This window comes from Equus caballus, chromosome 22, assembly GCF_041296265.1.
Source record: "Equus caballus isolate H_3958 breed thoroughbred chromosome 22, TB-T2T, whole genome shotgun sequence".
In the NCBI taxonomy this organism is placed as follows: domain Eukaryota; kingdom Metazoa; phylum Chordata; class Mammalia; order Perissodactyla; family Equidae; genus Equus; species Equus caballus.
Window position 1 is genome coordinate 23,643,295 of NC_091705.1, and position 23,028 is coordinate 23,666,322.

General features: G+C 41.4%; 1 protein-coding gene across 4 annotated transcripts in view; it reads left to right on the forward strand.

The window, feature by feature from the left end:
- The first annotated feature begins 12,902 nt into the window (after window positions 1–12,902).
- Window positions 12,903–23,028, forward strand: part of TPX2 (TPX2 microtubule nucleation factor) — a 53,609-nt gene continuing 43,483 nt past the window's right edge. For 2 of the 4 annotated variants that reach the window (XM_001499757.7, XM_005604555.4), the window contains exons 1-2: window positions 12,903–13,077; window positions 15,943–16,059. The gene's annotated coding sequence lies outside the window, so the exon portion shown is untranslated. The remainder of the gene's footprint in view (window positions 13,078–15,942; window positions 16,060–23,028) is intronic. The other 2 variants (XM_014735091.3, XM_070247257.1) reach the window with 1 other exon arrangement.

A 23,028-nucleotide genomic window follows, 5' to 3' on the forward strand; every position in this document is an offset into this window, starting at 1 on the left:
CCTGAGGCAGGAAGACCTTGGCATGTTCCAGAAGCTGAAGGAGAAGCAGTGTGACTGGAAGGTAGTGAGGGATGGCAAATACAGTGTGAGAGGAAGTTGGAAAGCTGACCATGGAAGTGAGTTGGACTTGATTCTAAACATTGAAAGGTGTTTTATTTTATGTTCATTTAATTGACTAAAAATAGCTACGTATACAGGAACACTGAATATTAAAAATATACCAAAGAGCCTGGGATGAAACGGTGGGTCTTCTTCCCACCCCCAAGTTCCCTCACAGAGGTCATCATTTCTGTAGCCTTTCAGAGATGGTTGCTGTATTCACAACACATTTATGTGTATAAATGTTTTACACAAATGGTGGCTTGCTATAAACACTTCTACATCTTGCTTTTTCCCTGAGCTCTCAATTTTTTAAATTACTGCACAACTTTATAAGAACATGCCATAATTTCCTGGCCCAATCCCCTATTCGGGAACACTTAGGTAGTTTCCAATCCTTTCTTATTACAAATAAGGTTATAACTTGTCCATTCGTTGTTTTGCATGTAGGAGTTTATCTGTTAGGTAAATCCCTGGAAGTGGAATTACCAACAAATGAGTATATGAATTTGTTTTTGTTTTGTTTTAATGGATATTGGCACAATGCTTTACATAAGAGTTGTATCAGTTTGTTCTCCCACCAATAAAATATGAGAGTGCCGATTTCCCCACATCCTGAACAGTACAGAGTGTCATCAAACCTTTTTATCCTTGCTCATCAGATAGATAAAAACTGAGAGCCACTTTCATTTTCATTTCTTTTTATTAAGAGTGAAATTGAAGGCCAGCCTGCTGGTGTAGTGGTTAAGTTTGCACGCTCTGCTTTGGCAGCCCAGGATTTGCAAGTTCAGATCCCAGTTGCAGACCTATGCACTGCTCGTCAAGCCATGCTGTGATGGTGTCCCACCTATAAAATAGAGGAAGATGGGCACAGATCTTAGCTCAGTGACAATCTTCCTCGCCAAAAAAAAAAAAAAAAAAGGTGAAATTGAGCAATTTTTCACACTTACGAGTCTTTTTCGGGGGGGGATATTTTGTCCTGGTGAATTTTATGTTCATTTCATTTGCCCTTTTTTCAGTTGGTCTTTCTGATGAACTTTTTCCCCATTGATTTACAGGAATTTTTATCCTTTTTTTCTACATATAAGTTGTAAACAATTTTCCAATTTATTATTTATTACCATGGAAAAACTTTTATTTTGTATGTTTTAATTTATCAGTCTTTTCCTTTGTGGCTTCTGGGTTCTAGGTCATTCTTAGGAAGACCCTCTCCAGTTTGATATTATACAAATAATTCTCTGTTTGCCACTAGTTTTTACATGGTTTCATATTTTACATTTTAATCCTTGTTCCATCATAAATTCACTTTGGTGTAAGGTGTGAGAGCAAAATCTGAAAAATTTTTCCAAATTCCTACCCAATTATCTGAATATTATTATCTTTTCCCAACTCATTTGAAACGTCTCCATTATCATCATCTACATTCCCAGGTGTACTTGGGTCAATTTCTGAACTTTCTGTTATGTTCCATGGAAGGGTTTTAAACTGGAGCAGGACAAGATTTGCTGTGTGCCACAATTATTTGAAGGTGAAAATTACCCTTATGGAAGTCTATGGCATGCTTTGGGAGCCCAGCAGAGGGCAGATGAACTCTGCCCAGAGACATGGGCTTTACTGAACTGGCCCTTAAAAGGAGAATAGGGTTTTGCTTGGGAAAGAAAGGAGGTAAGGGGCATTTTAGGTGGAAGACACCACCTGAACAAAGGCATGGAGGTTTAATGTGAGAGCCCATGGTGTGTCCTGGAAATAAACTGGCATGGCTGAGAGGGGAGTGTGGCAGAGGAGACAATGTGAATGTGTATTTGAGTGTGCAGGACACTAAAGAGGCACTGGAGGAAAGCTTTTGTACAGAAAGGACGTAAAGAAGTTTATATTCTGGAAAGATGGAGAGAGTCTTTTGGGAGAGGAATTTACAATATTTATCAAGAGCCTTAAAAACAACTCTGGAAAGATCATTGAGAAATGGCCTTTGATTGGAATCTAATTTAAGAAGTGAAATGCAGCCAAAGATTTATCCAGGGAGATGTTTTGTGCAAGGTTATTTATAATACAGGAAAGAAGAATTAAAACTGAGAAGTTCAACAAATAGAGTGATGGTTTACATGCGTTAAATTCACACATTAAAATTGTAATTGAGGAATATTTAATGATATGGGAAAATGCTCAAAACATAACACTTTGTAAAAAAATAGGTTTGTTGAGAATTATTCTAATTTATTAAAAATGTACATTTACATGCAAAATATAGTAGAAGGAATTATAGACTGCACAAAGGTGATTATTGCTGGGTAGTTAAATTATGAATGATTTTATTTTATTTTTTATACTTTTCTGTATCATCTAACATGACTATTTTTTTTTAAACTGGAAAACACTATTTAAAAACATTTGCTGAGATTTAGATGATGCGGAAATGCTTATAGTGTAATGTTAAGTGAAAATAAAAGTATACATGGGGCCGGCCCAGTGGTGCAGCAGTTAAGTGCACACGTTCCACTTCAGCGGCCCGGGGTTCACCGTTTCGGATCCCGGGTGCAGACATGGCACCGTTTGGCAAGCCATGCTGTGATAGGCATCCCACATATAAAGTAGAGGAAGATGGGCATGGATGTGAGCTCAGGGCCAGGCTTCCTCAGCAAAAAGAGGAGGACTGGCAGTAGTTAGCTCAGGGCTAATCATCCTCAAAAAAAAAAAAAGAAGAAAAGAAAAGAAAGAATAGAAAAATATACTAATTAGATGTGTGACGTGATCTCAACTCTAAATACCATGCATAGGAAAAAGGCTGGGAAATTAATATGATAAAGACACAAGAAAAATGGAAAAGACCTTTGCACAGATGCTAAAGAGGAACAGAACCAGAGTGGTTAATAAACCTGAAAAGATCCTTAACCTCACTAGGTATCACGGAAAGTGCAAATTAAACTCAGTGGGATACCATTTCACACCCACCAGATGGCAAAAATGAAAAAATCTGGTCAAATCAAGAGTGGACCAAGAACGTGAAAACTTTGGAAAAAATTTATTGTTACCTAATAGAGTTGAAGATGACCACGACCTATGACCCAGCAATTCTATTCTTTGATATTTGCCCTAAAATAACTCTTGCACACATGCAAGACATAGATATAAGAATGTTTGTAGCATTACTACTTGTGACAGCAAAAATTTGGAAACTACCCAAGTGTCCATTATAGCAGAAGGGTTAAACAAATAATAGTATGTTTATACACAGTAATATGATATAGTGAGAAAATAAGTGGATTTAGCTACACACAGCATGAAAGAATCTCAGAAATACTTTGCATGAAAAAAGTGCAAAAGAATAGTGCAGTATGATTCCCTTTATATATAGTTTGAAAACAGGCAAAACTAATCAACATACTGTTGAGGGTTTGTGGTAGCCAGCTTCTCCAAGATGCCCCCCCAGATCCCTGCCTCCTGGTATTTACACCCTTGTGTAGTCCTCTCCCACATTGTACCAGAGTTGTGCTGTGTGACTGATAGCAAATGGCAGAGATGATGGTATGTCACTTCCAAGACTAGGGTTACCTCTCTCTTTCTCCCTCTCGTCGCTCGCTCTGGGGGTAGTCAGCTACCACGTCGTGAGCAGCCCTCTGGAGAGGCCCGTGTGTGGTGAGGATATGAAGCTTCCTGCTAACTGTCATGTGAGGCTCCTGCTGCCCCAGTCAAGCCTTCAGATGAGAACAGCCAACAACTTGACTACAACCTTATTTGAGACCCCGAGGCAGAACCACTCCATTAAGTTGGATTCCTGACCCTCAGAAACTTATGAGATAATAAGTGTTTATTATTATTATTTTTGTGTGTGGAAGATTAGCCCCGAGCTAACATCTGCTGCCAATCCTCCTCTTTTTGCTGAGGAAGACTGGTCCTGAGCTAACATCCATGCCCATCTTCCTCCACGTTCTGTGTGGGACGCCTACCACAGCGTGGCTTGCCAATCGGTGCCATGTCTGCACCCGGGATCCAAACTAGCGAACCCTGGGCCGCCGAAGCAGAACGTGCGAACTTAACCACTGCGCACCAGGCTGGCCCCATAAATGTTTATAATTTTAAGTTAAATTTGGGGGTAATCTGTTCTGCAGCAATAAATAACTAATATAAGGATATACACCTATGTGGTAAAATTGTAAAGAAATGTAAGGGAATAACAAACACAAAATCCAAGGTAGCTATTACACATTAACAGGGGAGGGTACAAGATGAACCGGGGAACAGGATAATTGGGAGCTTGCAAGGTAATGGAAATGTTGTGTTGTGTTGTGTAGGGAATCTTTTAGTTGTAACTTCAAGAGGAGAGAAAAATGGGACAACTCACTCCACCACGATGCTGACGTCACTCTCTCTGGAAATGTTCTTATTAAACTGAATTGCACACATGTACACAGAATTTGTTGCCTCATTATTCTTCATACCTTTCATACATTTTACATATATATGTATGTATATATATATCTATTTGTGTATCTGTATGTATTACTCAATACTAATAAAACCTATTTTTAAAAGTCCAGAAGGAAATATACTCAAGTGTTAATAGTGGAGATGTTGCCTCTAAAGGCTATGTTATAGTTATTTTTTCTTTCTTCCTTATTATTTTCCAAATATTACAAATAAGATGTCATTACTTTTTTTTTTAGAGATTTTATTTTTCCTTTTTCTCCCAAAGCCCCCTGGTACACAGTTGTGTATTTTTAGCTGTGGGTCCTTCTGGTTGTGGCATGTGGGATGCCACCTCAGCATGGCTTGATGAGCAGGGCCATGTCCTCACCAGGATTCAAACTGGCGGAACCCTGGGCCGCCAAAGCAGAGCTCGCGAACTTAACCACTCGGCCATGGGGCCGGCCCCCAGGTGTCATTACTTTTGAAATGAGAAATATAAAACTATATAAACAAGCACACATATATAGAAATATAAAAACACATATTCGTGCCTGTATAGATACAGCGGTACTAGGGCTTGTGTTTGCGTTAGTAGATCTCTGCAGGATACACACTATTTAGCTCTCGGTTTTAAAGTGAGGAGTGGGACTGGCGATGGGGTGTGGTGGGAGGAGTAGAACGTTTTCACTTTTCGCTTCATATATGTTTATGAACCCACACAGGTCTGGCTGCAAATCTTAACTGTGCTGTGTGACCTTGGGCAAGTCATGTCGTCTCTCTGGAGCCTCAGTTTTTTCATCTGGAAATCGGAAACAATAGGACCTACCTGGTAAGGGTTCTGCAATGATTAAATGAAGTCATGAATGCTCAGCACCTAACATATACTTGCACTCTGTCATACATATGTATTATTTTTGTAATTTAAAAGCATTTTTAGGGCCGGCCCCGTGGCTGAGTGGTTAAGTTCGTGCGCTCTGCTTTGGTGGCCCAGTGTTTCACAGGTTCAGATCCTGGGTGTGGACATGGCATTGCTCATCAGGCCATACTGAGGCGGCATCCCGCATGGCATGGCTAGAAGGACCCACAACTAAAATATACAACTATGTACTGGGGGCATTTGGGGAGAAAAAGCAAAAAAGAAAAAGAAGATTGGCAACAGTTGTTAGCTCAGGTGCCAATCTTTAAAAAAAAAATTTTTTTTTAAATAGAAAAAGTCTCAGGTATTAAAGCACCCTGGCCGAGGCACCAAGCCAGTGCCCACTGTAAATGCAGAGGGTGGAATTTCAAGGGATTCCCTTCTTCCTACTCCCAGAAGAAGACCAAGGCCCCACTCGAGCCTGGCTACCACTGACCTTACATGAGCTTATTCAAAAGAAACCCCTGCATTAGCAGTCACTCTCCATACCCTCCACCCCTAGCCCCCGCAAACCACTGATCTACTTTCTGTCTCTGGATTTGCCTATTCTGGAAGTTTCATATAAACGGAATCATACAGTATTTGTCCTTTTGAGTCTGGCTCCTTTTACTTAGCATAATGTTTCAGGTTCATCCCTGCTGTGGTGTGCATCAGTACTTCGTTCCTTTTATTAAAGAATACCACTCCATTGTATGGATTTACCGTATTTTATTGATCCATTCATCAGCTGGCGGACATGTGGGTTGTTTCCTACAGTCTATTGCTTTCAACCACAGTGTGCTAAAGTTTCTGTAATCCTTCCCGCAAACGGATCCCACATCAGTCAGAAGGAAGAGACCAGGAGACCCCTGTGCTTGGGTGGATGGGAACTGTGGACGACCGAGGTGCCCCCTTCCCCAGGGATCCTTTCGATGGCTGTCACCAGTGGCTCACGCCTGCAACCTTCTTCAGGGGAGTGTCTTGGTGGCTGATCGCAGCCACCTTGCCTGGAGGCATCTAAGAGTTACGTCACCACCCACAGCCAAAGATGGGCTGGCGTCTGTTCTCAGGAAGGAGCAGGCCTCCACCAAGCTGGAAGGCAGGTTCAGGCTTCTGGCCTGGGGGCTCCCTGGTTAGGCGGTGGAGAGACTGACTCAGGGTGAAAGAGCCGATTCGGAAGGGGCAGGGGGAGAAGTTGGTTCTTTCCTTCTCTCTCACTTTTTAAAAATAGAGCTTGAAGAGCCTGAACAACTTTCGACCTCACTGACTCTTCCTCCTCCCTTTTTTGCAGACTTTCCTCCCCTACCAGACTTCCATTATAAAAATAATAAATTCAAATCGCACAAATAACACATGGCTGCATTCTTTTTAAAAAACTATGAAAGATAGAGCTCAAATTGTCTATCCTTCTGTTAACGAGTCCAGTTTACTTCCTCCCCTCTGAAGTTTCCACACTTGTCAGTTTGTTGTGAATTCTTCCATGCCTTTCTCTCTATATATACATCCATGTCTAGGTCAGGTAGGGGCACTGGTTAAGAGCCTGGCCTCTGGAGCTGGCTCTCCTGAGTTCACATCCTGGCTCTGTGACATACAAGCTGTGTGACCTTGAAAAAGTTGTCTAACCTCTCTGAGCCTCAAGTTCCTCAATCTATAAAATGGAAATGCTAACATTACCTACCTAATAGGGTTATTGTTAGGATGAAATGAGTTAAGATGTGTAAAGTACTTAAAACAGGGCCTGGCATACGGTAAGGGCCAGATAAGTGTTATTACTTGTACACACCCACAGGGCAAGTGGAGCATTGTTTTACATATTTTAAAAAAACACGATGGTTTCACAATGAATTTATATCAATCAGTAATTTGTTTTTTAACTGAAAAATGTGTCTCAAAGATAGCTCCTTGTCAGTCCAGATCTATCGAACTCCTTTTGAACAGATGCTTAGTAGTCCATTCTAAGACAGTTTATTGAAATAGCCCCCTACTTATGGACATTTAGGTGGTTTCCAATTTCTCTCGACTGCAGTGCAACAGCTACTAATTGATTTCCCTATTTCCACTTTTGTTCCCCTTCTCTTTGTTTTCAGCACAGCAGCCAGAATTATCCCATTAAAATCAGAATAAATCGATACTCAAAACACTCCCAGGACTCCCGCCTAATTCAGAGCCAAGGTCAACGTCTTTACAATGGCCCAGTTGGTCTGCATCCTGGCCCAGAATATCTCTAGCCTCATCACCTGATACTCTCTTCCACAAGGACAACCATTTGATCCAGCCACCCTGACTTCCTAGCTATTTCTAAAACATGCCTGCTATGCTCCTACCTTCGCACTTGCTGTTCCCTCTGCCTGCAACACTCTTCCTTCAGATATCTGCATGGCTCACTCCTTCATCTTCTTTAGGTCTTTGCCCAAGTGTCCCTGAACTATCCTATTGAAAGTTTCGAACCCCTTTCGCATGGATAAGGCCCAAACAGTGGTAGGTGAAATGGTGGGTACAGCGGACCAGGTGTAATGACTTCCTTCTGGCTCTAAAATTCCACGTCAGTGAGTCAGTGATTTCAGACCTCGCAGTCACCCATTCATGAAGAAAAGGAACTTGAGACTCTGCCTAGAAAGTAACAGAGCCACAAGGAATGACAGGAGAGGAATCCCTTGGACCAGGCTCCCCTCTTGTTCATTTGGAAGGACTCGAGAAGTCCTTGCACACAGCCTGGCCTCCTGGCGTTGCTTCATTCATTCACTCGCTCTCGCTGAGTGCCTTCTGCTTAGTAGGTCCTGGACACAGCCCGCCTCTGATGCCCCTTCCCTCCTAACACAAATGGAGCCATCCCCACCTCCACCCTGCACATGTCTGGTGGTTGGGTGGTGTATCTACTGAAAGTGCGCAGCCACAGCCCAGGCTCACCCTGCCCTCCCTTTGTCTCTGTCGTCCGTCCCCCGCCCCCCCCCCCCCCCCCCCCCCCCCCCCCGCCTTCCTCCTCCAATTGACACCAAACTTCAGGGGCTGGAGAGCAAATGGCTTTGCATTTATCACCTCCTAATACCCTATATCAGAGGACAGAGATTTTGTCTGTCTTTTCACTGCTCTATCTCCACACTTAGCACAGCAACTGACACACAGTAGGCACTCAACAAATGCTGCAGTGATTGTGCCCCTGCGTGAAAGTGGATGAGTATGTCTCTTGGAGCTAAATCTAGAAATACAAGTCCTAGGTCACAGGGCATATATGTTTGACACTTTGCTACATGTTGCCAAGTTTCCCTGTAAATTCGCAAAGTCGTCTGTCCTCCCACCTGTTGAGTTACCTTGTGAATCCTTGATACTGTCAAACTTGTAATTTTGGTCAATCTGATGGGTGAAAAATGGTACGTCTTTGTTTAAATTTCCCTTATTACTGATGAGACCAAGCATCTTTCCATGGGTTTGATGGCCAATTTTGTTTCTAAGAATTGCTTATTTTTCCCATTGAGTTTTTGTCCTTTTCTCCCTGATTTATAGGAGATTTTTGTTTCTTTACATTCTGGGTTCTAATCCTTTGTTATGTGTGTTGGAAATATTTCACCCCTCAGGCTTGTTTGGTTTTCTTTTGTCAAATAGATTATTAAAATTTTGGCTTGGTCAGTCTTTTCCTTTACGTCTTAGTTTTCTCCTTATGCCTTACTTAAAAATTTCTGGTCTGGCCCAGTGGCGCAGCGGTTAAGTGCCACTTCTCAGCGCCCGGGGTTTCCCGGTTTGGATCCCGGGTGCGGACATGGCACTGCTTGGCAAGCCATGCTGTGGTAGGCGTCCCACATATAAAGTAGAGAAGATGGGCATGGATGTTAGCTCAGGGCCAGTCTTCCTCAGCAAAAAGAGAAAGATTGGCAGTAGTTAGCTCAGAGCTAATCTTCCTCAAAAAAAAAAATTTCTTACTCCCAGGGCCAGCCCCATGGCCAAGTGGTTAAGTTTGCCCGCTCCACTTCAGTGGCCCAGGGTTTCACTGGTTTGGATCCTGGGTGCGGACATGGCACCACTCATCAAGCCATGCTGAGGTGGCATCCCACATGCCACAACTAGAAGGACCCACAACTAAAAATACACAGCAATGTACCCGGCAGCTTTGGGGAGAAAAAGGGAAATTAAAATCTTTTTTTAAAAAAAAATTCCTACTCTAGCATCATAAACATATTCTTCTAAAATGCAAACATTTTTAATTTTAAAAAATATTTTGACAGTTTTTATCCATCTGAAATTTGTTTTTGTACATGATGTGGAATAAAAATCTAACACAATATTTCCCCCAAATGAAAAGCAAATGTCCTAACTCCGTTATTTGTTGTCTCCATCTGATTTGAAATTCTACTCAGCATTTACTAAACTTTGATATACATGGGTCTGTTTCTGGACTCTTACACTCTTCTGATTTTTTTGTTGTTTTAAAAAAATTTCCATGGCAATACCCTACTTAAAAAAAAAACTCTGTGGAAAATTTCAAATGCATGTAAGAGCATATGTGTGTGTGTATGTATCATGAACCTGTCACTCAGCTTCGACCATTAGCAATTTGTGGCTGATCTTGTCTCATCTATTCTCCCACCCACTTCCCTCCCATGCATACTCCTGAGTATTTTGAAGCAAACTGTAGAGTCATTTCATATCTACCATTTCTATATGTATCTCTAAAACATAAAAAGTTTTTAAAAATTACACAAACAAAAAAACCCCTTGCAGTTTTTATATATATATTTTTTTGAGGAAGACTGGCCCTGAGCTAACATCCGTGCCCTTCTTCCTCTACTTTATATGTGGGACGCCTACCAGAGCATGGCTTGCAAGCAGTGCCATGTCTGCACCTGGGATCCGGGCCAGTGAACCCCAGGCCACCAAGCAGAATGTGTGCATTTAACCTCTGCACCACCTGGCCGGCCCCTACCGTTTATATTTTGAAGAAATGACACCTTTTGTCCTGTGGAGTTTTCCTGCCTGAATTTTGCTGATTGTATACTCATGGAGTCAATTAACCATACTTTAAAAAGTAACATAATTTCTTTCTTTCTTTCTTTTTTTTTTTTTGAGGAAGATTGCCCCTGAGCTAACATCTGCTGGCAATCCTCTTCTTTTTGCTGAGGAAGACTGGCTCTGAGCTAACATCCGTGCCCATCTTCCTCCACTTTATATGTGGGACATCTACCATGGCATGGCTTGCCAAGCGCACCTGGGATCCAAACTGGTGAACCTGGGGTGCCGAAGTGGAATGTGCAAACTTAACCACTGCGTCACTGGCCGGCCCCTATAATTTCATAATATGTTACTGTTTATGAGATCTGGTATGGCAATTTCCCCCTATTATTTTTCAAAAATCAGATGCCACTTCTTGTGCTTTTCCTCTTCCATATGAATTTTATAATCAACTCTGTAAGTTCCATGACAAAACCTATTCAGATTTTCATTGGAGTTGCCTTGAGCTTTTAATATAGAGAATTAACATCTTTGCAACATTGGAGCTCCCCATCCACTAATAGCCAGCCCTGGTGGTGTAGTGGTTAAGTGGTGCTCTCAAGGCAGCAGCCAGTGTTTGTTTCTCCATCAGGGTACCACACTGTCTGCCTATCTGTTGTCATACCATGTCAGCTGCATGTTGCTGTTGATGCGGGGTCGGTGAGCCGAGGAGTCGAAAGAAAGATTTCTTGGACTCTCAAGATCTGGCAGTAGTGCTCTTTTATTTAGAGAATAGTGTAGCATGGGGACAGGACCCATGGGCAGTCAGAGCTTCTGCTGCCGCCGCTTCTGCTGCCCCCGCTGGCATGGGGACAGGACCCATGGGCAGGCAGAGCTGGTGCATGGGGACAGCACCCACGGGCAGTTAGAGCTCCTGCTGCTGCCCCGAGTTGAGGGTTAGGGCTAATTTTATAAGGCATGGGTATGTGAGTCATCTCTTTACCAAGACAAAGGAAAGAACATGGAAAAAAGTTAAAATGGTATCAGCGCAGGTGGGGTCTGGCCATTGGGTGGTCCCACGACTTTTAGACAAGAATCAAATCAGATTAAGTAAAGGTTAGAAAGGTTAGAAGCCACCACCCTAAATCAGTTACATGAGATTGCCAGACAGCAACCAACTTAAACTCTTGCCTTCCGCATTAAGAGTTTCTAGGGACAAGGTCATCTCTCTTCTTCTTCCTGGTACAGAGAGGGAGGCACCTTTTACAGACAGAGATTTACCTTACAAACGTAAATGTGTCCCAACAAGGGCAAGTTCCATTCCTCAGAGCCTCCTTCCCTGTCCCAGTTTATCAAAAGCAATCAGCCCCAAACAATCCCGATGCCAAAGAGACATATCCTGGGGTGGCCAATTTCAGGTCCCTACAAGGTCATCCCCCGTTCCTTCACAAATGCAAATGTCTCTCAAAAGGGCAAGCAAAATTCCAGTCCTCGGAGCCTGCTTCTCATCTGCAGTTTTAAAAGTAACCAGCCTAAAATCCTCATCAGCTGTGATGCTGAAAGCTATACCATCCGGTATTTCTAATACTAGCAAGGTCATCCATGGTGGACAGGTTTCAGTGGAGCTTCCAGATTAGGAAGGACCTGACCACCCACTTCCAAAAAAATTGGCCAAGAAAACCCTATGAATAGCTGCCGAGCATTGTCCGATACAGGATGGGATGGTCAGAGTATGGTGCAAAAAGACTCAGCAGGGTTCCACTCTGCTGTATACAAAGTCACTAGGGAGTCACAACGGACTCAAGGGCACTAACAACAATCCATTAATAAGATTTATAACCTCATTTAATTATCTTTATAGTTATTCGACGAAGTTTTGCAGTTTTCCCATAAAAATCTTAGGCTTGTGGTTTTTAAAAAACTTTGTAGTGTTTGTTGGTACTATGAACAGCAATTTTTTTTTTGCTCTTATTTTGTAATTTATTATTGATGATGTATAGGAGCAGACGTTCTTAATTCAAACCCCATTTCCTCAACTTATTATGTGATTTTGGACAAATTTACTCAAATTCTCTGAGCCTTTGTTTTTCTCTTCCATAATATGATGACAAAACCAGGGGTGGACCAGTCCGAATTAAAACGGAGGAGGAAGTACCCAATAAACCACATTTCTAAGCCTGTAACACCAGGGTGTGGAAGCGATAAAGGTTTGAAAGACTCCTTCACGTTTGGTAGAGAAGCTGAGGGAGAGTCTATGTTTCATACAGGGGACTCCATGTTAAAACGTAGTGAATTCCTATGAACATTTAAGGCACGATGCACAACTACATGGAGAATAATAAAATAATAAAATAAATTATTTTCTTTCGGGGAAGTTTTAGGGAGGCTCAGGATGCGCACCGTTCTGTTATCTAAATCAACTCCCCCATCTCTTCAGTTGGTACCACCTTTTCCAATTGGTTTGCAGCCGAGCATTCTGGGCTTTGTAGTAATTTCCTTACTAGAGTTGTTCCAATGGGCTCACGCAGCCGCGTGAGACTACATTTCCCAGGAGCCTTCCGGGCCGGGTGTTTGCCTGTCCGTCGCCCTGACTTCCGGCGTCGCTGCGATCTCTAGGGCCAATCGGAAGGCTGGGATTGGCCATTTGCGGCACCCTGATTGGTGCGTTCGACTAGAGCGCCTGGTTTCAAATTTTCAACGGTACTGAATGAATCCCGCGGCTGGTGTTGCGGGCGCCCGGTTGTCAGAGCCGTGGTGAGGTGAGCCTTGGGGAGAAACCGGCGCAGCTGGGGCGCGGGGCTGCCTCTCTCTAATTTTTGAACGGCCGGAGGTCGTCTCCAAGCCCTTGGCGGGGTTTGCGCCTCTAGGCCCGGGCTTCTCTGGCGGTTGGGACGCCGTCCTGGCGGGCGGAATGGGAGCCGGGCTTCGGGCCGCCCTTCTCTTCGCGACAGGATTTTCCCTGGAAGTCTGTCGGGCGCGGGTCTAGCGGGCTGTGTGGAGGTGGAGGCGGAGGCCGACCATGGGGAATAGCGGGAAGAAGGAGTTGTGGGAGGCTGTGGGCAGATAATAACGGCAACGACAGTTATTATAGTTCTTACCACGCACCCATGAACCAAGCACCTGCGTGCGTTTCTCGAGTAGTTTTCACACCAAGCCAACGAAGTAGGTGCTGTTCCTAGCCCCCCGTTGTAGAAGGGGAAGCCGATGCCCGCAGTGTAGACCTGTTTCGAGAAATGGTCGAAACGGTAGCCCCGCCCTCAAGAAGTGTGGCGTTTGTGGAGGAAAACAGATGTGGTCACAGACAACTACATTTCAGAACCTTTGTGTGAGATAGAAAGGTCAGTGAGGTGGAATGAGAACATAATAGAGGGAGAGTTTAATGCCGCTTGGAGTTGTCTTTCTATTCGCGATTTTGAATTCATTCTGTTTTATCCACATCTGCTCAGCCCTTCCCTTTTGTATCCAATCACTAGGTATTATTGCCTAATTTACTATTATTTATAACATTTATAGATTGGAGAGGGAAGGAAAAGTGTAAATCAGATTATCATATGGTAGGATTGTTTTGCACCCCCTATTTTCCTGATATATGGGTTTTTTTTCTCACATACAATTTTCTATTATAGTAGTTAAATACCAAGGACTTCCCCCAAATTGGTCCTCCTTAGGACAAGACAGCATCTGAGTGCTGTACTGATTTTGCTGTAAGGTCGTTGCTTGGTGTACTTCCAGGTTCAGCCTTGCCTTGTCTTGAAATCCTCTGATTTTTCTTTGGATCTGTCTCTCTCATCTCATGTCAAAAATCAAACTATTTGCTGCTGTAATAAAGATATTCTTGTGTTGTGGGCTCAGTGGATCACACCCCCTGTCGAGCCACCCCTGAATGGAACTTGAGTGCCCTTGGTTGCTTTGGAGTAGTACTCTCAGGTGGATCAGTTCAGTCTTGTCACTCTTGGATCAAAATTATTGTGGCTCCCAGCTCACTTAGTTAATTAATTGACCTTTGAGGGTGTACTGTGAGCTCTGATTGGTGTGAGATACTGGGGGTATACACATGTGTGATGTACTCAAGGGTTTTCTGGTTTGCTTGAGGATGACAGACTGATTCAAACTGACAAGTGACAATCAGAACAAGACATGATGGCATCTGGCACCTGAGTGCTCTACTGTTTAGTATTGTAAGTGCCCTAGCAGTTTAGAGGTGAGGGAGGTCAGTGAGGCTTAGAACAGGCAAGGGTGGCTTTGTGAAGCAGGTGGGACACAAACCGGCTCTCGATAAGCAGCGTTTGGTGAGACAGGGACTAGAACAGTCCTGGTGCACAGAAATCACCCACTAAATATCTGTTGAATTGGATAAGCAGGAGGGCGTTATCTTAATTGACTATAAAATTGCAGGTATGGAAAACTGGATGTATTCAGTTAGGTTGGTAAATTTGTTTAAATTTTAAAATTATTTAAATAAAATAGAGTTATTTTGGCCAGCCTTATACTTAAGTCTTATACCTTGATAAAGTTTATTTATCCTATGGTTAAGCTTCTCCAGGAGACAGGATTATGTGGGAAAGTCCTTCATTTCTTGTTTAGGTACCAGGAGAGGTTCAGAGTTCTATATCCCCTGTATGTTTTTTTTTTCAGCCTCTCCTGGGTCTCCTTTTTTCACTTTGTGAAAAAAGTATAGATAACTGGAAGGGGTTCTGTTTTTGTATGTTTGCACAGAGAAACTTGATTAAGGGGATTAAGATTAGTGAGGAAGGTATAAAATTGTATGGGGGAGGGGCCCGCCCCGTGGTGCAGTGGTTAAGTTTGCACGTTCTGCTAGAGGAAGATGGGCACGGATGTTAGCTCAGGGCCAGGCTTCCTCAGCAAAAAGAGGAGGACTGGCAGTAGTTAGCTCAGGGCTAATCTTCCTCAAAAAAAAAAAAAAGAAAAAGAAAAAATTGTATGGGGGAGCTTACTTTGGAAATTTTTTTTAATGCTGTTTCTACTTTTTTAAATTATTAAAAAGTAGGCACAAATAGTGCCTACTATTTGTCCTGATGTTTGAATAGGATAGAAGTATATACTACCACCCTTGGTGTCAGCGTTCCTAAATTACAGGTTTTGAAAAGATTACTTTAAAGTGGGCTTATGTAATATCAAAGACACCAGGAGACAGCAAATGTACACCAAAAAATTTAAGAACTTTTTTTTTTGAGGAAGATTAGTCCTGAGCTAACATCTCTCACCAATCTTCCTCTTTTTTTTTTTTCGGCTGAGGAATACTGGCCCTGAGCCAACATCCGTGTCCATATTCTTCTATTTTATACGTGGGACACCTGCCCCAGCATGGCTTGACAAGCAGTATGTAGGTCTGCACCCGGGATCTGGCCTGTGAAACACAAGGTGGAAACTTAACCGCTATGCCACCGGGCTGGCCTTAACATTTTTACACTGGTGAAACAACAATCTGTTAAGAAGTTTGGCGTTTGGGGACAATCCATGCCATTTAGACCTTAGCTCTCAGAAGCACTCTTGGGTTTTGAGGGTGGGCATCCTTGGTCTTTTCTAGCCCCTTCCTGTTCTCTGTTAACCTTTGTAACTACAGAGAACTTGAACCTGTTTCATCACCTCTCTGCTTCTTTCAGATTCTTTACAAGAAGTACTTGCTAGACTTCAAGATTTCAGAAGAGAGGTGAAAGAGTAAATTGCAACTTTGAGTCAAGCCTGTAGTGAGGGGGACTGACAGACTGATTAAACCACAGGTAAGGCTGTGTCCACGGTAAATTACATTAAAAAGGAATGAGGAGAACATTAATATTAATATATCAGCTTCAAAAGTTTTTAAATAACTTTAACATCTTTATAAAGTAGCACATATTTTGGAAGAAAATTTATTTTATATGGAAAAGCAAAAGAATAATATTACCCACTATCCCACCTCTCAGATAAACTATGGCTAGTATTCTGATAGATTTCTTTCCAATTTTTGTCTGTGCCTATATTTGATTTAAAAAATCATATACTAAAAACCATTTTTTTCCACTTAATAATTAGATTATGAACATTTTTTCACATCATTAAATTTTTTTACAACATAATTTTAATGGCCTTATGGTAGTCTATCATATGGTTGTAGTGTAGTATTTTGCCACTGGTAAAGAAGAATGTGCATATATATATATATATATTTTTTTTTTTTTTTTTTGGAAGACTAGCCCTGAGCTAACTGCTGCGGATCCTCCTCTTTTTGCTGAGGAAGACTGGCCCTGAGCTAACATCCGTGCCCATCTTCCTCCACTTTATATGTGGGGCGCCTACCACAGCATGGCTTGCCAAGTGGTGCCATGTCCGCATCCGGGATCCGAACCAGCGAACCCTGAGCCGCCAAAGCGGAACGTGCGCACTTAACCACTGCGCCATCGGGCCGGCCCCAAGAATGTGTATTTTTAAGACTTTTGATACATAATGCCAAACTGCTCCAAGAGAAAATTATGCTGATTTACATAATAGTGTATATTCACAAAGGCACAAATATATATATTTAAAATATGTAATATGTTTACATGGTGCAGAAATCAAAATAATATAGGGGCCAGCCCCGTGGCTGAGTGGTTAAGTTCTTGCGCTCTGCTTCGGCAGCCTAGGGTTTTGCCAGTTCTAATCCTGGGTGCAGACGTGCCACCACTCATCAAGCCATGCTGAGGTGGCATCCCACATGCCACAACTAGAAGGACCCACAAGTAAAACTATACAACTATGTACCCAGGGGCTTTGGGAGAAAAAGGAAAATTAAAAAACAATCTTTAAAAAGAAAAATAAAATAATATTAAAAGATTTATAGTTAAAAAAATCTTCCAACCCTGTCACTGTCTACCTCACTCCCTACTGCCCCATAGATAATCACTTTTTTAGGTTCTTGGGTTTGTGTTTGTGTGTCTGTTTCCCAAACTAGATACCTTTTGAAGGACATAAATTTCTACAAGATGGAGTGATTGAGATTTGAGTAGGATTGTAACCTCTTGCAGCCCCACCGTCAACCCTTACAAACTCTTTCGGCTTCTTACTAATAGAACATCAGAACATTTTGATATAAAACAAAGATTTCCTTTTAGTAGTCTACAAAGATCGTTGTCATTATTTGACCTGGAGGTGAACAGCATCATTGATTTCTATCCAGGTCCTATTGGTGGCATAAGAGTGGATTGTTGTTTATAGAGTTCTATGGATAAATTAAATACAGCAGAACTGAGTTCGTAATCTTTACGAAAGAGTGCTATGAAACTCACTAGTTTGGGAGAGAAATGATAGAAAAATATATTTGCTTGAGGTTTCTGGACAGTGATGAATTAGAACAAGTGTTCATGTGTCCTGTGCTGACTTCTGAGTGTTTGGACAGTGAGGGATTGTCATTGGATTTTAAATTGACCCAATTTTGGAAGCTTCATAGATCTGTTTCTGTAAACAGATCCAATTTCAACATAGAAGTTAGTAAACAAATGTGGAAACACAAAGTCCATTAACTTCCTTCAGACTTAGTTTGTGACTTTGATTAACAGTTAAAATTGCACGCTGGATTATCTTGCCATTTACTAACTCCTGCTAATCCCTCATGTACAAAAAAAAAAAAGTAGGTGTTTTCTCCCTGAGTAAGATGAAAATAACTCTATTTAACTTGTGGTTTTGTAACAGGATCTCTATCCCTTGTAAAAGTAGGAGAGGGTATCCCTGGGGAAATGGCACTGCTAGGATGGGACCATCTTAACTGACTACGGTTCTAATTAATAAAGTCTTCACTTACTCTGGTTATTCTCTCACATTACTAAGTGCTTAATTCCTGATTTTTCCTCTAATAGAAATAGGCAAGTCACAGCTCATGAGCTGGAGAGTGAGCTGCTCGAGAGCATCTACCACACTAATGTCTTTGTTTTGCTTAGGAGCTGCTAGTCCACTGTTTGGACCCTGCTTAGAATGCACCCTTTTGCAGCTTCCCCCCCCCCCCCCCTGCACCTTTTGATTTATAGAGCTTGTCACGGCTAGTTATTTTTGGTTTGAGAGTGAAGAGAGACGTGGCAATGGAGGTTAATTTCAGATGAATGTGGAAACAGGTTCCATTGCTGCTTCTGCAATCTTCCGCAGTTGTGTACTCTTCCTCCATTCATTTCCCCTTTCCATTGATCTCTTCCCCTAGGAAAAGTCAACATTCATTCTTAGCCTGTGCAACTCTGCAGGTCTGTCTGTATCTTTAAGGTGTCACTTCCCCCAGGAAGCCTTCCCTGACCCTCCTTCACCCTGCTCCCCTTCTCTGCACTTCCATGGTGCCCTTTGCTTATCCCCCTTCCAGCAAGGATCACCCTCTATCATAATTGTCTGTATTCTCATTCAGTTGTGAGTCTCTTAAGGGAAGGAACTTATATATATCCTTTCAGTCTTTGTTTTTTGGAAACAAAAATGAGCTATATGATATGATGGATGGCACTTAATAGGCAGTTTTAAAAGGAACCTAACTACTTCGTAATGTATGAGAGAGGCTTTTTCCTCAGGTCTGTTGTAGGATTATTGGTCAGAAAGAGCTATTTCTTCACTCAGAATGTTTCTAGTTTTTTTAGGAGTCTGAAGCTATAGTGGATTGAGATAATTTTGAAATGTGAAGCTGATTCTCTTGCTTGGCAGCTTGATCTGTGGAGGGGAATGTGTTTGACGCATGTGCTTTTTTTTTTTTTTTTTTTTTTTTTTTAGAGAGACCTGTTGACAGAAATTCAATCTTGATTAAGGGGTGCAGGAAGGCATCCAGTTCCCGCCATGCTGGGGCTCTCTCATTAAACAGTTGGGCTTGGCCCTGACCTGTTCCATTTCCCACTAGGCCTTGTGCTTTTTATTTTTTGAAGGTTTCACATCCAGATATTTATTATTTGTGGGAGAGGCAGGATGGTGAAACTGGCATAACCCAGTAGTTACTTTTGGTTTTGTTCATGTATTTGTGCTGTCACCGTTTAGTGAGGAGAGTCAGACTTCTTCGTGGATATGTATTTAGTTACTTATTTGTTTCCTTTTGGGGGGGTAGGGGTGATGGGTATTGTCTCCTGAATTGGCCATATTAGGCCAAAAGAGAGCTCAAAAGAAGCTTTGTTAAAAAAATAGTATTTTGGTTTTAAAATTTCACCTAAATAAAGATTAGGTGTATTTAGGTTTGAGCCATTACCGTTTAACCTCTACCAATCAGATGCAGTTCTAGACCTCAGAGGACATCCCTCCTTTGGTCCTTGAGTGACCTCTTCACAGTCTCTTCTACTCTAGAATATCCACTGAGAGGTTCACACTAAGCTGCATCTTATATGTAGCAAAAGCTTTATATGCAAGAGTACAAACTTAAAAAAAGGGAAATTAAGGTGTGATGTTTTACTTTATGGGAAGATTGAGCTCAGCTTTCTCGGTATATTTAGAAGAGAGTTTTTAATTTTCCGAAGTGTTCTTTATGAACAACCTGTCAGAGAGCCTTAGTTTTTGTATAGAGCAGAGTTTACTTTTGCATTTGTCTAATAGGTTAGTATGATTTGGTTATCTATGTCATTTTTTTTTTTAAAGATTTTGTTTTTTTCCTTTTTCTCCCCAAAGCCCCCCAGTACATAGTTGTATATTCTTTCATTGTGGGTCCTTCTAGTTGTGGCATGTGGGACGCTGCCTCAGCGTGGTTTGATAAGCAGTACCATGTCCGCGCCCAGGATTTGAACCAATGAAACACTGGGTCGCCTGCAGCGGAGCGCGCGAGCTTAACCACTCGGCCACGGGGCCAGCCCCTATCTATGTCATTTTTCACGGAATATTTATGGAAAAACTATATTATAGTGACTCCAGATTTTAAAGTCCTATAGATCTGGTCTTAAAACTCATCTCTGCTACCCATCTTGATGATCTCAGAGTAGTTCAGCTTTTTGGAGCCTGCTTCCTTATTTGTAAAACGGTAATGATGATATCTATCTTCTATATTGTTAATGCAGTTTAAGTGAGATGATTTATGTGAAGTGTCTGGTAAGGTGCTTGGACAGTAGTAGACAGTCGGTGTTTGGAAGTTGTTATTATCCATAAATGGGTTTTATCTCTTACTCCTTGACGTTTGATCTTGATCTATATACATATCTATTTTTAACTAAATATGAGAGGCAGTGGATAGTGCACTGGATGAGAACACACCCTTTAGGGCCTCTCTTAAGTTCAAGTCCTGGCTTGACTACTTCTTAGCTGCGTGACCATGAACAACTAGTAAATCTCTCTGTGCCTCAGTTTCCTCATCTGTAAAGTGAAGATAATAACAGTACCTACTTCATAGGATTATTGTGAGGATTTGGTGAGTTAATACTTGTAAAACACTGCCAACAGTGTCTGGCATGTCATAAGTATTCAGTAATTAATAGCTATTATTTTTAACTTCTTTTTTAAGTTTAAATACCTTTTTATTAAGTCAATACCCAGGAACATTTTGTTCTTAGACAAAAACATTAAAAAAGAAAGAGGATGTGTAGCATTTGATAAGTGAAGTTAGCAGCCAGTTGACAGACATGTAAATGGAAGCATTATTTCCAAAAATCAAGAGGTTTAATAATTATTGCTGGATTATCAAGAATATTTAATAAAAATTCCAGAAAGCCCAGTAACTTCTGCACTGTAAACATAGATTTAGGGGGAAATAAATACTGCTTAACTAGTTCTTTAAACTGAAAAGATATGCATTTATATAATAAAACATATTCAAAGAATGTAAAAGTTCATATAGCGAAAAGTCTTCCCCTGACCCAGAATTCCCAGCTCTCTTCCCAGACCCAAATACTGTTAATACTTTTGTGTCTCCTTCCACAGTAGTCTATGTATGGACAAAGGGAGATATGAGTATATATTACCCCTTTCTCTCTTTTTAACATGAATGAAAGCATGCACTTCCGCATTTTGCTTTTCTCACTTAATAGCTCTTGGAGCTCATTCTGTACATATCACATATGCAAAGTTACAGTATATTAAAGTTATGTAATATTTTATTATATGGTTGTGCCATAGTTATTCAACCAATCTCCTATTGGTGGAATTTGGGTTTTCAGTGTTTTGGCTCATAAACAATGCTATAGTGAACTTTCTTATACTTAACATATGCATAAATACATATTTGTAAGATAAACTTCTACATTTGACAAGATCTATCAAAAAGAAAAATGTAAATTGCCCTTCAAAGAGGCTAGCAGTGTAGCTCCATAACTGAAAAAAGAAAAAAGAGTGTGAGGGGGTTAAATTTGAATACTTTCCAGGTGGTTTTCAGCAGCGTGCTTTGGTGGGATCATGGATTTTAGGAGGCTAAGTGGGGTTGCTGCGTATTACATTCTTGCCTCTTCCCTCCCCCAGCTTTAGTTGTCTTCATTACATTCCTGCCTGGGAAGTGTTCCCAGTGACCTGGGTTAGGCATTAAGATCATGGGAATCCAAAATTTTCCCATGTCTTCCAGCATGTTTGTTCACAAGAACAGGAAAACTTCCTCCTTGTAGCAGGGGAATTTTAACCACTGTCAGTCGCTGGGGAATCTTTCTGTGAGGATCCTTTGAATACAAATGTTGTCAAGGAGAAGAAAGGTATCAGTAGGTCAAAAGGCAGTGATAACATCTTACGGTAGTGTATTTCATGGCACTTGAAATCCCTTGTCATTTGTTTGTGGGAAGTAGGTAGCCAAAAAGGTAGAGTAACTTGCCTGTTGTCATATACATCTAGTAAATGCCAGAGACTGGGCTAGAATTCTGGGCTTCTATATTAGTTGGGATTGTTTTTGGCTATAAGTGACAGAAAATGTGACTATAAGGGCTTATACAAAAAAAGTATTACTGTCTGGAAGTAGAGGTTGCTGATATTTGATCATCAATGATCAGTAGCTCATTGATGTCAGGACCAATGTCTCTTATTCTCTTGGCTATCCACCCGTGTGTACAATGGCTGCTCTAGCTCTAGCCATTACATCTGCCTTCAAGGCAAGAAGAAAGGTGAAGGGAAAGGGCAGGAACAAGGGCGATAGCTGTATCAGGAAACTAAGCGTTCTCCTTTGAATCCATCAGCAGATTCCAACTTCATTGTCATTGGCCAGAACTGTCCGTGGCTACTCCAAAGCTTGCAAGGTGGCTATCTAGGAGGTGACTTTCGTTATAGCGTGCTTCCTACTGTTTTGATGATGTTCAATGAAAAATATTTAATCTTGGCTTGACTTAAGCTGTGTTAATCTCTAATTCTCTTTCTACTTATAGTTCATACTATGTAATTTAAATATTGTATACTATTTTATCTTATTTATTGAGTGTGATAGGATTTTAGCTCCTGTCTAGATTTCAAATTCCTTTGTGTTGAGACTAGATCTACTTTTTGTGTGAGACATAGAGTCTCATCCTTGAACATCAGTGAGAAAGGAGCTCCGATCTCAAGCCCACATCTTATGGCCACTAGCAAGTGTATAATATGAGTAGACTGCTAGTAATAGGTTACTGAGTTAAGTTGCATAATGAAAGTAGAAATGGGGGAGAATGAAAAATTTAGAATGAGCATAGTGAAGAATCCTCTGTTCAGGGCAACAGATAATGGAGAATGGATCTACTTGGAAATACATACAGTACTATTTTCTGTGCGAATAGAGGCCTTAACTACATTAACATGCTTCTCTACTTCACAGAGTGAGAGAGCAAAATGATGTGGAAAGAACATTGTACGGAAGT